We start from the raw sequence: 7,198 nt of genomic DNA on the forward strand, positions 1-7,198 counted from the left end.
TAACTTTTATAAAAAAACGGAATAATATGATGCCCCAATAATGTAATCCAGAAAAAAGCAACAATGCTCCAAAAATGTAATACAAATAATTTATCCACAATAAAATAAAACCCAATTTTATAATAACCTGAACAATACAGTAACAATTATTTGGAATATTTTCAGGGTTCAAACACCCTTTTGGCTCAGATAATACAAAACAAATAAAAGAATTAATGGTTATTGAATTGTCAGTTTTGACTTCATCACTCGTGTACCGTTAGGAATGTTCTGCAGCTTTGGTCCTCTCCTGATGTCCAATCCACTCAAAGATCCACTCTGGCCTAATGGACCATCCTCTCACAACGACCATCAGCATGAGTATTAGCGGGGGCATTTCCCATTTTACTTGAATGCATCTTTGTCTGACAATGACGCACCACTCCTGCTGATTCAGCATGCATTCGATTAGATGCACTTTATTGATCCCAAATTGTGAATGTTTTTGTTACAGCAGCGTGTTAACAAGGCATTCCACATGACTGCCATTGAAAATAAATTTAAACATTAAAAGTACAATGATAGAAGTTAGAATACACCATAATAAACCAACCTAGTGCTAACATAAATATAAACATAGCAGGATACTAAAAGTGTGCAAAGTATGCAGTATTGCAGTTTCTCTTTTAAATGAAAAATACAATTCAAATGTATGTTTTCCGACAAGAAATCAGTTTCAGTGGGTGGACATGAGGTTCTACAATTTCAGTTTTCTTTCACATTTGACCAATTCAAGAAAAAAAAGCACATTTAAAATTGTTATATTATTATAATAATGCCAAAATTATAAATAAGTGAATCTGTAAAAAAATATACAAATCATAAATAGATAAATAATAAATATTTAAAAAACATATTCATAATAACAATAATAATTAATACAAATATTGTTAATTATACTGGTAATAATAATAATAATAATAATAATAATAATAATAATAATACAACTTAAAAAACAGAAGATATTTAAAACTCACAGAGAAGGATATAAACTTAAACAATAAGATAATAAAAAACATTATAAAACGGGGAGTAAAACTAACAGAGTTTAGTAAAGCATGAATCACATCAAAAGCATTGTGGGTGCTCCTCATGTTGTGGGATCCTATTTCCTATTCCTATTTCCCCAAAGGGACTTCATGTACTGCTGCTTGTGCAGAAAACACTGAAGGCATGTTTGCAACCCGCACCACCAATATGATTTTTAAATAAGCCATGAAATATGAGGATCTGCTGCAGTGAGACCCATTCAGAATGACATGTTTATGATCTTTGTGAAACGACTGCGATTCGACTGATGAAGTGCATCCATAGAGAAGAGCCCCCCACCCACTCCTTAGCCCAGTATTGGATCTGGATCTGGACCAAACTCTCACTCAAACTGCTGCAATCAGCAGAGTGCTGCCAGACACCACAGGAAAATCAATGAGCGGTACAAAATCAAACAGAAACTAAACTGCTGCTAAATCATTTTTGTCTTCCACTGCCGTCTGTGGCCCCTTGAATATTACAAAACCATCCTGAATGTAAAGATTATAGAACTCTTCTCATAGGGGCCCTATTGCACCTCCTGATCACTGCCGAGGTGCCCTTGAGCAAGAGCTCCCTGGCACCCTCTTCACTCTGGCCCTCTCCAGATGCATGTGCATGTGTATTCCACTTGTATTCTGTATGTGTATGTGTGTTTTACAATGCACGTGTGCGCCTTCCTGGATACTATGTCTATAACAGTGGAAAAAAGAATGTCCCCCTCGGGGGATACATAAAGGTAAATCCTAATGTTAATCTCAATCCCAGTTTTAGAAAGGGATAATAATGAATTTGTTTTGGCTTCGAGAGAGAGTATGTTATGTTCACAAACGACTGATTGAACTTTCTATAGGCCACAGAAATAAATTATTAGAATTAAATGTATCTTGAGCATACATTTTTTGTAACTTTATACTTATTTTTATAATAATGACTATTGAAGTCATTATTATAAAAATAAAAATCATTGAGTCATTGAGACTGTAATTACAATAACAATGTACAGATTACGGAAAAAAAGCAATACTTTTTTTTTTTTTTTTACAAATGAAAGCATACAGTATTGTGACATAGTTATAATCAGCTTTAGTGTGTCTGCATGAGAAATACTTCTTTTTTTATGCTTTTATTTTGAATGGGGATAGTGTATGATAGGGGGATTTAAAGTCCCAAGGCCAGAGTCGAGCCAGGTATGTAAAGGTTATAAGGCTAAAACACTCAGCTACCAAGGCCTTCCTACTTTTCTTTGGATATGTGAAGCAGGCTTATAATACTCCTGTACTTTTACATAAGTAACGTTTTTAATCCAGGACATTTTGTACAATTACGGAAGTAAAATATTTACTGCTGCAAAGGTTTTACTGTTTACATCCAGCAGAGGTCCCCTCTCACCTGATTTTAACTGACAGTAAGAAAATCCTCAGTGGAAGCTCCACCTCAGTCATAATCGTCTCTTCCATTGATCCAGTCTGGAGTTGGGACACACAGAACAGACCATCCTCTCCTTATATTTGTGTGTTACAGAGATATATATATACGGTGAACAGTGGAGCAGTTTATTTGCAGGGGCGTCCAGTTTGCTTGGTCCATATGTGATGTTGTGTGCTTCTGCTAATATCATGATATTGATTCAAGCTGTATTTCCCAGTCCTTTGAGACCTGCCTCTGACATATTAAATATGCTTTAGGAACGTCCTCGCTCCCACACATGTAATTTATAGGGGTTTACCTCAGGGATTCACCTTAAATTACATTCCTGTACCCGGTTTCCTGTCTAACCTTCAGTACATATTTTACAAATATATAAGTGTGCAAATATGAAACATACAGTTCAATATCACCTTGCTATTGGTAGCTGAATTGTCAATACCCCAAAACATATTCTTAGATATAAATACCTCATTTTGAGTTACTTAGACACAATTAACACTTATAGTTTCATGTCTTGTTACATAAGAAGAGATCATATTTGTTAAGTGTTATTATGGGAGAATTACTATTCTTGTGGTACTACTGCCTTATTAGGCCCATATTGAGCAGAGACCCAAACTCATATACAACAACTTCCTTACTTGCAATAAATAAGCACTAATTAGAGGGTTATTGAGGAAAAACTCTCAACTAATGGCTTATTACTTGTAGAATATGGTCATAGAATAAGGCATTAATAAGTTTTATAATGACTAATAACGAGCCAATATACTGCTAATATGTATGTTAACTAGTTGATGGTTAATTTGTGTACCTTAATATAAAGTGTTACCAATTATTTACAAATTATGCTGATCTGCTTAATCTAAGTAGCTTTACTGGCCTAAAACTAGGGTTGCATTGCTGTAGTTTGACAATCTTGATTGATACACGCACGCACGCACGCACGCACGCACGCACGCACGCACGCACGCACGCACACACACACACACACACACACACACACACACACACACACACACACACACACACACACACACACACACACACACACACACACACACACACACACACACTTGACACAGGCATGATGATGCTTGAAGCTCAAAATGGAGTCAGATTTGGGTCAATATTCTAGCGCACAAAACAAGCTACTCACGAGCGGAAAATGTGCTTTTACACGCGCATGAAATGACCCTCGCGCGCAGGCTATGCGCTCACTCGCGAGTCGCGAGAGACAGCCTCTATGGAACGCCCTTTGCGCCACAATTTGCGCGTTTATTCACGCGTAGTTTCGCGCGGATTAACAGGGAGGTCCGTTTATTCACGCGAAACTACGCGTGAATAAACGGGGAGGTCAGTTTTATAAACGGAGAGGTCCGTTTAAGTTCAAAGTATCAGTAACCAATCAGTGAAGAGCAAAACCAGACCAAAGCAATCTGTAGATGAAAAGTTCCTGACATTGTGAGGCTGTAAATTGTACGTTATTCCAGATTCAGGGGACTATGTATTAATTTGGCTTTCAATATAATAAATATATCAATCAATATAACCTGCCTTCATTGTCTTTTAAAATAAAATCGCCTTACCTTATCTTACTGAAGTGAAGGGTATTTATGTCTCCTTAAATCACCTTTTAAATGTACTTCTTATAACATGGCATGGTGTAACCGGGTGTAACATATCAAAATGTTCAGTCTCTGGTTTTGCTAGAAATGCAATGTCACTCACCTTAGAGCCACTGTCTTATGAGATACTTAGCTTAGAAATCAGATTTTTGGAAAACTTAAAAACTCTTGTGAAAACACAGATGTATTCATGTCATCCATTTTTTTTGGTGTTTCAGATTTGGTTTACCAACGTTTTTGGTCACAAAAGTAGTGACATATATGAATTACACTATAGACCTATATAAATGTGTTGTTCATGTAAATTGTAAGTTGTTCGAGTAAAATAGTTCTATCACTCTACTTTCACCACAGAAAAGTTACATCAGGACTGATTCATGACTTCATATTCCATACTGAGGTTCATGTGATGTGTACAAATACAAATTGAGCATTACAACTTTTTTTTCAACCAACTATTTATGTTAACATAAGAAACTGTAAAATCTCAATATTTACAATACAGGGTTCATACACTTTTTCACCAATGATTTTAAATGACTTTTGCATGACCAAAAAAATGACTCTTTCATGTGGCTAGCATGCGCTGCCTCGCCCATATTCGAAATATTGAATATGTTACAACACAGTTTGCATTTAGCACATCTTGGGTCAATGTCTTTTGATAACCACAATTGGTACTTATTCTTTAGAAGCCATACATTGTTGAAACTGCACTTCCCTGGAATCTTTATATCAAATAGTAGCTCCTGTAGACTAGAGGGCATGATTGTAAACATCTCTCACCAGCGAAATACTGCCACAGTTGCCATTTTACATTTCATTATATGATACAGTATTTATTATCATTATAGTATTACTATTTCGGCGATTAGATAACATATAAATTATATTTGATGCAACTTTAGTTATATTTCCATGACTTTTCCAAAACTTTGGGAAAAATATTGCATTCCATGACTTTTCCAGGTTTTTAATGACCGTACGAACCCTGACAATATCAGAACTTTCTCAACCAACTATTCATTATCAATGTAAAGACAGGGGGAGCAGTGCCATGGTCTTTGTCTGTCTTCCAAGACAGTGGGTCTGGCTGCTGTGTAGGTGATGGTGCATGGGCTGCTGGTGGCTGTGTCGGCGGGAGGGAGGTGTGCTAGGCAAGACTTCTTTGCTGGCTGGGTTGATCGTGATGGCTGTGGTGGAGGCCTTTGTACCGAGGTGTATCTTAATCTTGTGGCAGGCACAGATGGAGGTGGAGGCTGCTGTAGTGATGCTGGTCCTCTGGTCCTTGGTGGTGATGGCTCTGGTGAAGGCCCTTGAGCCACGGTAGATCTTGACCTGGGTGCAGGCACAGATGGAGGTTCTTGCTGCTAGGCCCAGGCAGCTGTGAAATCGGAAAGAAATATAGGACAATAATTACTACTAAGTTCATTAAAATATAAAGTTCAAGTGGAATGTTTCTCAAGCACAAATAACAATGCACAACTCAAAATAAAATGGTCATATTATGACTTTCATGAAGGATTAAAGCCTTTTTCATTTACAGTATATAATGATAACAGATACAGGGATGCAAACTCATCAGGTATGAAAAAGGTGACAAGGATCCGAGCCCCCGACCCCAAAGAATATCAGCTTTAAAATTAGGAATAACAGATGATTTTAGCAGTCAGAACAACTAAAGCAGCAGTTAGTAATAACAGAAACGCCAACGAGTCACATCTAATATAAACATAAATCATTTATTTTAATTGTGTAGCAGTGAGTTTAACATTTTGGCAGCACTGTTGAGCATTTTGAAAATGTATTTTCATGCCTCTGTGCAAGGCTTAGTCTTTCTATCTTTATAGCCACTGGTGTAAAGTAACTAAGTTCAAAAACTCAAGTACTACTTGGGTACAATTTTGAGATACTTGTACTTTATTTAAGTATTTCAATGTTTCTTTTGCTACTTTGTACTTCTAATCCACTACAGTTCAGAGATACATGGTGTACTTTTACTACTATATGTGGATGAATGATGTGAAATATAATCAAGTGTTAAATCAGACTTTAGTTCCACCTGGAGTAAATCCACAAGCTACCCTGCAGTATACAAAGTCATTCAGACCAGCTGCACCTTTACCAGCTTTGAGAACACTTTCATGATCAATCATTATAAAACATAACATATATATTATTCTGAAATGGACAAATCTGCACAATGACTACTTTTACTGTCGCTACTTTAATACTTTTACTTGAGGAACATTTTGAATGCAGTACTTTTACTGTAACAGAGTATTCCTACACTCTGGTGCTTCTAGTACAAGACCTGAGTACTTCTACTTTTACTGTTGCTACTTTAACTATATTTTGATGATAATACTTTTGTACTTTTATTTGAGGACCATTTTGATTGCAGGATTGTTCCTACATTCTGGTACTTCTACTTTAACTCAAGTACAAGACCTGGGTACTTCTACTTTTACTCAAGTACAAGATATATACTTATACCACCTCCGTTTATAGCCTATGAAAAAAACTAATAGAAAACGAAGGCTAAAGCTAACGTTAGCAGATAGTGACGCTAGTTTGCTAGTTAAGTTTGCTCAATGATAATATTGCGACAGAAAAACGTTTCAGTTCTCAGACACTTCTTAGATCGAAATATGACATAATCTGTGTACACACTACTAACCTGTTGAACAGGAGAAATGAATGAAGCAGAGGGAAAGTTGCTGCCATGTGTCTGTAGCATGGATGTATAATAAGAACTGGATACAGCGTGGGAGGCGGGGCCTCATTCATTCCTATGAGAGTTGCTCATTAGCGCATGATGATAAAATGGCCCAACTTTTGAGAGAGTGAAACGTCACAGATTACCCAGCATGCCTGAGAAGTACCCGTATGTGCGCTCATAGCGCATGCGCAACTTTAACCAAAATGCTCGTTCACATCAAGCACGTCAATTTGCGTACACGTAACAGCACCGTGCGTTCATGACAGCATGGATTTGATATTAACGAGGCGGCAGTTAGCAGCTAGCTAGTAATTATGCCAGTGGCGAACCGTCAGGGCCTTCAAGGTAT

Source organism: Pseudochaenichthys georgianus, chromosome 17 (assembly GCF_902827115.2).
Source record: "Pseudochaenichthys georgianus chromosome 17, fPseGeo1.2, whole genome shotgun sequence".
Lineage (NCBI taxonomy): Eukaryota > Metazoa > Chordata > Actinopteri > Perciformes > Channichthyidae > Pseudochaenichthys > Pseudochaenichthys georgianus.